This window comes from Triticum dicoccoides, chromosome 2B (assembly GCF_002162155.2).
Source record: "Triticum dicoccoides isolate Atlit2015 ecotype Zavitan chromosome 2B, WEW_v2.0, whole genome shotgun sequence".
In the NCBI taxonomy this organism is placed as follows: Eukaryota; Viridiplantae; Streptophyta; class Magnoliopsida; order Poales; family Poaceae; genus Triticum; species Triticum dicoccoides.
The window spans coordinates 198,222,962-198,232,667 of record NC_041383.1 but is presented as its reverse complement, the minus strand read 5'-3'; positions in this window follow the sequence as shown (position 1 = coordinate 198,232,667).

Here is a 9,706-nt window from a genome sequence, read left to right as displayed (position 1 = left end):
ACGTTCTTATATTATGGGACGGAGGGAGTAGAAGTTCTGTTGTGTGCAGACCTTTGAATGGTCCTCTTGATGACCAGTGCTTGTTTTGTTACAACTTTCAAGCTTTATGAAGTTGACGATGACATGCTTGTGAATGGTTCTTATTTTTTTTGCGGGTGTGTGAATGGTTCTTAAAGACCAACTGTTTGCGGGAATGTCAGTGCTGGTAGTACATGAATATGATTGTGCTAAAAATGTTTGATGAGCATTGTTGAATTGGTAATGAACATGGTCATTATCGTTTTGAAATAATACACCTGGTGTTGTAATTTTGTATGCATCTTCAGTTTGTGTAGTCCGGGAATAATGAATCTATTGTTAATGCTTATATCCTACTCCGTAGTAGCTTACTTCCTTTTGAAATAAATGTACTACATCCTGTTAGACTGTATATTGTACGACAACTATATTTGTATCTGTATTGTACCTCTTGGTACCTTATATAAAGAGATAGGCCACGCACCAGATGCGTTGAGCCAGTTTCCACCAAACCACAGTTTAACATGGTATTAGACTAGGTTTTCGCAAAACCCTAGCCGCCGCCCTGTCCTTGGTGCCGCCGCCGCCGCCTCTCTCTGTTGCCGCGCCGCCACCAAGATCGCCGCCACCATGAGCTCCTTTGCCGCCACCTCATCCTCTTCCGCTGCCCTCTCTGCCACCGCCCCTGCGGCGTCGCCCTTCATCCCGCCACAGCTTGCCGCGATCCTCGCCGCGAGCACCACTAGCCACATGGCTGCGTCAACCACGTCGCGCCCGCTGTACCTTGGCTCCTCGCAGTTTGCTCCTGGGTTTTTCCCTCCGATGTCGTCCTCTGCCTCGGCGTCGCTCGTGCCGATTGGCGCGGCGCCAACCCCGGCCCCCTCCGCGCCCTATGCCTCGTCGTCTGAGATCGCGACGCCGCACGTCCACGACACAGCGGTCGACTTCGTCGCTCCTGCAGGATCCCCGGCTGCCAACGGCCCGGGTCATGGTCCCTACCAGCTTACGCACCTGATCACGGTGCGTCTCACGCAAGACAACTACATGTACTGGCGGGCGTAGATCCTACCGCTCCTTCGCAGCCGCCATCTTGAAGGCTACGTCGACGGAAGCCTGCCGTGCCCGCCCCGCCTCATCCCTGCGGTCACGGCCGCCGGAGCCCGTGTCTCCGCCGAGAATCCGGCGTACCGAGCCTGGGTCGCACAGGACCAGGCCATCCTGTCCGCGCTTCAGTCCTCCCTGACGGAAGGAGTTGCCGGCCTCGTGGTGTTCGCCGCAACGTCCCTCGACGTCTGGGCGACAATGGCGGATAGCTTCTTGGCTCACTCCTCGACTCGCGCGTCGGCCCTTCGTCAGCAACTTCAAGAGTGCAAGAAGCTCGACTCCTCCGTGCATGTCTACTTCAACAAGATTAAGACGATCGCCGACACCCTGTCCACGATTGGGGAGCCGCTTCGCAATACGGGGTTCACTGACTTCGTTCTTCGGGGCCTTGACCAAGACTACGACACTCTGGTTGAAGCGGTGCGGGGGCATGAGATGCCTCTGTCCTCCCGGGACTTGTATGCGCGCCTCCTCTCCACTGAGCAACGCATTGACGCCCGCCATGCCGCCATGCAGCTGAACGATCCCCAGGCACATGCTGCATATCGCGGTGCTGCCAATGGCGGTCATCGCCAACCTCGCCCCCCTGCTGGCCCGAACATGGGCGGTGGTGGTCGTCAGCCTCCTCCACCACAGCAACCCCGTGGCCCTCCTGTCACCACGGATCGCCACGGTCGGCCCAACATTGATTGCCAGCTGTGTGGCATCCACGGGCACTATGCCTCCAAATGCCACCGCCGCTTCAAACGGGATTTTCTTGGCATTGGCAACGACGGGCGCGGCAATGAGAAGCAAGCCGCCATCGCCGAACAGAGTTCTGCTGCTCCTCTCGGCGGTACCCATCCTGGTGGCGGAGGTGGGTACACCTCGTCGTATCCGATCGATCCCGCCTGGTACTTCGACACGGGCGCCACGGAGCACATGACCAATGAGGCTGGTCATCTCCTGGCGCAGGAGCCCTACCGTGGGCGTGACAAGGTTCGCACCACTGATGGTTCAGGTATGCCCATTACTCATGTTGGTCAGGCCTCCCTCTTGTCTAGTTCCTCTCGTCGCCTTCGCCTTCGTAATGTCCTTCACGTTCCACATGTCACTCGTCCATTGCTATCTGTTCGTAAGTTTACTTATGATAATGATGTCTTCTATGAATTTCATCCGTTTCATCTCTTCGTTAAGGATCGAGCCACACGGGAGGTTCTACTTAGAGGTCGCATCCATCAGGGCTTGTATGCGTTGGAGGCGCCATCTCTTCCGGAGGCCTTCACCGCCGTTCGCACGTCGCCGTCTCATTGGCATGCCCGGCTTGGACATCCTGCGTCACCCATAGTTAGTCATGTTTTGCATCGACATGAACTTCCTACGTCGTCTAGTTCCAAAAATTTGTCAGTTTGTGATGCTTGTCAATAGGGAAAAAGTCATCAGTTACCGTTTGTGTCTTCATCTCGAGTTGTTACTACTCCATTAGAACTTGTGTTTTCGGACGTATGGGGCCCTGCCCAAACTTCTGTCAGTGGTCATAAATATTATGTCAGTTTCATTGATGCCTACAGTTGCTTTACGTGGCTTTATCTTCTCAAAAGCAAAGCTGATGTGTTTAATGTGTTCTTACAATTTCAATTGCATGTTGAGAGACTGCTACAGCATAAGATCATTCATGTTCAGTCTGATTGGGGGGTGAATACCGCAACCTCAATTCTTTCTTTAATAAGCTTGGGATATCTCATCGTGTTTCTTGCCCACATACACATCAGCAGAACGGTGCGGTTGAGCGCAAGCACCGTCACATAGTTGAAGCTGGCCTTACACTTCTTGCTCATGCCTCCGTGCCGTTCCGGTTTTGGAGTGATGCCTTTACCACTGCTTGTTTCTTGATTAATTGAACTCCTACTCGAGTATTAAAAATGAAGACACCACTTGAACTGTTGTTTAATGAAATCCCTGACTATACTTTCCTCAAGGTTTTTGGCTGTGCTTGTTGGCCACATCTTCGGCCCTACAACAGTCGCAAGCTTGAGTTTCGCTCCAAAAAGTGCGTCTTTCTTGGGTATAGTGCTCTCCACAAAGGCTACAAATGTCTCCATGTTCCAACAAATAGAGTCTATATCTCCCGTGATGTCGTGTTTGACGAAAATCTGTTTCCTTTTTCGCATATGCCATCTTCTCCCACGTTGTCATCACCCACTAATATTTCTCGTGTTTTGCCTGATCAACTTGAGGATGTTGCATATTCGCCTGTGCTATTACCTAACCACGGTGCAGGAACGGGGCGTGGCGCTCGCCTGGAGCTCGTTGCCGAACAGGAGATGCTCAGACCTGCTTCTGCTGATCGTCACGTCGATCACTGCATGGGCCATGCAGCGGGTGTCGTGGTTCTAAGTCTGACAGTAGAGTGGGGGGTAGGTATGGAGAGGCAAGGTCCTAGCTATGGAGCAGTTGTAAACACCAAGGATGTACGAGTTCAGGCCCTTCTCGGAGGAAGTAACAGCCCTACGTCTCGGAGCCCGGAGGCGGTCGAGTGGATTATATGTGTCTGGATTACAGGGGTGCGAACCCTTTACACTGAGGAGGGGGGTGGCTTATATAGTGTTTGCCAGACCCCTCCGGCCCTCAGTAATGCCGGGTTTAAAGTACATTAAGTTTAGGCGTTACTGGTAATGCCTTACATAAAGTGTCCTAAATGCCATAAAGACTACTTAATTACAGACCGTTACGATGCAGAGTGGTTCTTGACCTTCTGGTGGTCGAGCGAGTCTTCATGGTCGAGTCCTTCGAGTCCGTCGAGTGAAGTCTCTCTTGGTCGACTGGAAGGTAGTTTCTTCTGAGGGTGTCCTTGGGTAGGGTACTTTGATCAGGTCTATGACCCTACCCTAGGTACATGACTTCATCATTAGCCCCCGAATGGATCGAGGTTTGAGTGAGGAAGGAGTTGACAATATTTCCGACCTGTGTTCTGACATGTATCATCTTGAACCAATAATCTCTTTGTGGATACCAGCAACTTCTCTCTTCAGTCGCCTTGATCCATTCTTTTCTTTCGTCGAGTGAACTTTTGAACTTAACAATCTCTGAGTGACGGATCGCAGGAAATCTCTCGTCTGACAGATCGATCTGCCGTTCGCGGATTTTGTGGGATCCGAATATTGGGGAAGCGCGCGAAGCGGAGCGGACCGTGGCGCTCGGATGGGATAGAGCATAGACGCCTCGATTCCCGCGCCACCTTTTTTGCCACGTATCGCGTACGCGCGACTATTTCGGGATGTGATTGGATCGCCTGGGCCCACCTGTCATCCACTCGGAAGTGTTCTTATAAAGGCGCCCGGCGAGGGTTTTTGAACAGTATCTCTCCATTCTCCCCCCTGTCCTCTCCGCCTCCGCCCACTGCGCCTGCTCTCGCCTCCGCCCAACCACTCCTCGCACACTTCGTCGGCGACAATGGTGAAGGAGAAGACGGCGGCTCTGGAGCGTGCGAAGAAGGCGACGGCGAAGGGGAAGGCGAAAGGGAGAGCGACCAGTCGGGGCGGATCTTCGTCAAGATCCCGTCTGCCGCACGGCTGGGTCCAAGGAGATTGGATCCGGTCGACCATCACCGAGAAAGATCTCACGGAGATGGCTAACGAGGGTTTGATCCCCCACGGGGCAGCAAGGCTCCCGGGGGACGAGTGGCAACCACAACCGGAAGAGGGTGAGTGTGTTCTTCTGGCTACCCACGTCGATCGTGGGTTCTCTCTGCCTCCGAGTGTCTTTTTTCGGGGTTTCTTGAAGTTCTTTGGGGCGCAACTCCACCACTTCAACCCAAATTCCATCGCGTATCTAGCTGCCTTCGTGTCCATGTGTGAGAACTTCCTGGGCTGTCGACCGCACTGGGGTCTGTTCAAACACATATTCACTTGTCGTTCTCAGACAGTGAAAAAGGCGAGTCCCAATGACGATAGAACTAAGATTATCCAGATGTGCGGGGGTCTTGGGATCCAGATGAGAAGCAAGAGTACTTTTCCGGCCATGACCCTTCCTGAGTCGGTCAGAGGATGGCAGTCGACTTGGTTCTACTGCCAGAATGAGTCGACGCCGGGGCAGTCGAGTGGTCTCCCTCCGTTTACCATGGACCGAGCAAACAAGCCTTCTTCTCTGAAGGTGCTCCCGGAGGAGAAAGCCCAAGTGAAGATGTTGATGGAGCGCGTAGTCCAGTTAGTTCGGGAAGGAGTGACGGGTATGGACCTTCTGGAGGTCTTCCTTAGGCGGCGCATCCAGCCACTTCAGTATCGAGGCCATTGTATGTGGCTGTACTATGGAACCGAGGATGAGACTCGGGTCCATCCAGAAGCAGTCGACGACGCCACGCTGGAGAGGTGGATGGCCGCGGTCACAGGGAACAAAGACAACCCTCGAGGAGCTAGAAGGATTCCACCACTCGACCATTCCAGCATTCCAGACAAGGTATGCCCACTTTATTTCCAATCGTAATCGTGCAATCCTCATTTTGCTTTCGCTGTAAATTGGTCGATTGATCTTTATTTTGCTGTCTGTCAGGCCCTCACCGAACTATACTCGATGCCCAATGGAGCTCAGACGCCGACTGATGAGGGAGAAGGTAGTGGGGGTGAAAGCCAGGAGGACTGGGACTCGGATGCTGCTGACGATGATGATGATGATGATTCTGATGGGGAGGAAGAAGAGGAGGAAGAGGAGGAAGTTGCACCGCCTCGCTCGGAAAGGCGATCGAAGCTTGCCCATGACCCTGCGACTGAACGAGCCAAGGGGGTTGCGGTTGTCGCGCAGTCGACCAAGCGCCCTCGGACCACTTCTCCGGCGCCGACTGAGAAGGCTCCGAAGCAGTCTTGAATGGCGCCATCGAAGCCGGCGAAGGTCTTGCCGAAGATGAAGGTGTCGATCCCCACTATTTCAGGGTAATGATGTTGCTTGAGTTTTTCCGTTCCCCATGAACTTATCTTTGGTCGACTCATAAATCAACCGACTGTCTTTTGGAATCGCAGTGCTGCTACTTCTGACACCTCAGCTAAGGCTGACGATCATGAGATGGAAGACGCTGCCACTTCAAAACCCGGTATGACTCGTAATTCCGTCTTTTAGTCGATTGGCTCTTGGTCTATAATCCTGATTCTTTTCTGCAGCTCCATCCAATGTCGTTATCACCCTTCCTGACGACGACGACGATGAGGAACCGCTGAAGCATAGGAGGAGCAGGAAAGCGTCCACTGGGAGGATGACTCAGGACGTGCCAGCACCCGAGACATTGGTCGCGGAGGGGGAGAACACCACTCGACACAGCGTATCTTTCGCGGTGCCGTTGACGAGTGCTCAACCCGCATCGTCGAGTGCCGCACTGTTGGAAATATGCCCTAGAGGCAATAATAAAAGTATTATTATATTTCATTGTTCATGATAATTGTCTTTTATTCATGCTATAACTGTATTATCCGGAAATCGTAATACACGTGTGAATACTTAGACCACACTATGTCCCTGGTAAGCCTCTAGTTGACCAGCTCGTTGTGATCAACAGATAGTCATGGTTTCCTGACTATGGACATTGGATGTCGTTGATAACGGGATCACATCATTAGGAGAATGATGTGATGGACAAGACCCAATCCTAAGCATAGCATAAAAGATCGTGTAGTTCGTTTTGCTAGAGCTTTGCAAGTGTCAAGTATCTCTTCCTTCGACCATGAGATCGTGTAACTCCCGGATACCGTAAGAGTGCCTTGGGTGCATCAAACGTCACAACGTAACTGGGTGACTATAAAGGTGCATTACAGGTATCTCCGAAAGTAGCTGTTGGGTTGACACGGATCGAGACTGGGATTTGTCACTCCGTATGACGGAGAGGTATCTCTGGGCCCACTCGGTAATGCATCATCATATTGAGCTCAATGTGACCAAGGTGTTGGACACGTGATCATGCATTACGGTACGAGTAAAGTGACTTGCCGGTAACGAGACTGAACAAGGTATTGGGATACCGACGATCGAGTCTCGGGCAAGTAACGTACCGATTGACAAAGGGAATTGCATACAGGGTTTGATCGAATCCTCGACATCGTGGTTCATCCGATGACAACATCGAGGAGCATGTGGGAGCCATCATGGGTATCCAGATCCCGCTGATGGTTATTGACTGAGAGCGTCTCGGTCATGTCTGCATGTCTCCCGAACCCGTAGGGTCTACACACTTAAGGTTCGGTGACGCTAGGGTTATGAAGATATGGATATGCAGAAACCCTAATGTTGTTCGGAGTCCCGGATGAGATCCCGGACGTCACGAGGAGTTCCGGAATGGTCCGGAGGTAAAGAATTATATATAGGAAGTGCTATTTCGGGCATCGGGACAAGCTTCGGGGTTATCGGTATTGTACCGGGACCACCGGAAGGGTCCCGGGGGTCCACCGGGTGGGGCCACCTGTCCCGGGGGGCCACATGGGCTGTAGGGGGTGCACCTTGGCCATCATGGGCCAAGGGCACCAGCCCCTATAGGCCCATGCGCCTAGGGTTTCCCCCTAGGAGGAGTCCTAGTGGTGGAAGGCACCCCTAGGTGCCTTGGGGGGGAGGGAAACCTCCCCTAGGCCGCCCCCCTAGTAGATCTCATCTACTAGGGCTGGCGCCCCCCCTTGGCACCCCTATATATAGTGGGGGAGAGGAGGGACTTCATACACCAGCCCCTGGCGCCTCCACCTCCCCCCGTTACGTCTCTCCCTCGTAGTCTCGGCGAAGCCCTGCTGCTGTGACGCCCTGCATCCACCACCACGCCATCGTGCTGCTGGATCTTCATCAACCTCTCCTTCCCCCTTGCTGGATCAAGAAGGAGGAGACGTCTCCCGTCCCGTACGTGTGTTGAACGCGGAGGTGCCGTCCGTTCGGCGCTGGTCATCGGTGATTTGGATCACGTCGAGTACGACTACATCATCACCTTGCAAGCTTCCGCACGCGATCTACAAGTGGTATGTAGATGCAAACTCTCTCCCTAGACTCGTTGCTTAGATGAACTCATAGATGGATCTTGGTGAAACCGTAGGAAAAATTTTAATTTTCTGCAACGTTCCCCAACAGTGGCATCATGAGCTAGGTCTATGCGTAGTTCTCTTTGCACGAGTAGAACACAACTTTGTTGTGGGCGTGGATTTTGTCATCTTACTTGCCTCTACTAGTATTTTCTTGCTCAACGGTATTGTGGGATGAAGCGGCCCGGACCAACCTTACACGTACTCTTACGTGAGACCGGTTCCACCGACTGACATGCACAAGTTGCATAAGGTGGCTGGCGGGTGTCTGTCTCTCCCACCTTAGTTGGAGCGGAATCGATGAACAGGGCCCTTATGAAGGGTAAATAGAAGTTGACAAAATCACGTTGTGGTGATTCGTAGGTAAGAAAATGTTCTTGCTAGAACCCAATTGCAGCCACGTAAAAGATGCAACAACAATTAGAGGACGTCTAACTTGTTTTTGCAGCGATTGATCATGTGATGTGATATGGCCAGAAGTTGTGATGAATGATGAATTGTGATGTATGAGATCATGTTCTTTGTAATAGGATTCACGACTTGCATGTCGATGAGTATGACAACCGGCAGGAGCCATAGGAGTTGTCTTTATTTTTTGTATGACCCGCGTGTCATTGAATAACGCCATGTAAACTACTTTACTTTATTGCTAAACGTTAGTCATAGAAGTAGAAGTAGTCGTTGGCGTGACAACTTCATGAAGACACGATGATGGAGATCATGATGATGGAGATCATGGTGTCAAGCCGGTGACAAGATGATCATGGAGCCCCGAAGATGAAGATCAATGGAGCTATATGATATTGGCCATATCATGTCACAAATATATATAATTGCATGTGATGTTTATTATGTTCATGCATCTTGTTTACTTAGGACGATGGTAGTAAATAAGATGATCCCTTATAAAATTTCAAGAAGTGTTCTCCCCTAACTGTGCACCGTTGCTACAGTTCGTCGCTTCTAAGCACCACGTGATGATCGGGTGTGATGGATTCTTACGTTCACATACAACGGGTGTAAGACAGTTTTACACAGCAAAAACACTTAGGGTTCACTTGACGAGCCTAGCATGTGCAGACATGGCCTCGGAACACGGAGACCGAAAGGTCGAACACGAATCGTATGGAAGATACGATCAACATGAGAATGTTCACCGACGATGACTAGTCCGTCTCACGTGATGATCGGACACGGGCTAGTCGACTCGGATCGTGTAACACTTAGATGACTAGAGGGATGTCTAATCTAAGTGGGAGTTCATAATTTGATTAGAACTTTATTATCATGAACTTAGTCTAAAACCTTTGCAAATATGTCTTGTAGATCAATGGCCAACGCTAATGTCAACATGAACTTCAACGCGTTCCTAGAGAAAACCAAGCTGAAAGATGATGGCAGCAACTATACGGACTGGGTCCGGAACCTGAGGATCATCCTCATAGCTGCCAGGAAACAATATGTCCTAGAAGGACCGCTAGGTGACGCTCCCATCCCAGAGAACCAAGACATTATGAATGCTTGGCAGTCTCGTGCTGATGATTACTCCCTCGTTCAGTGCGGCATGC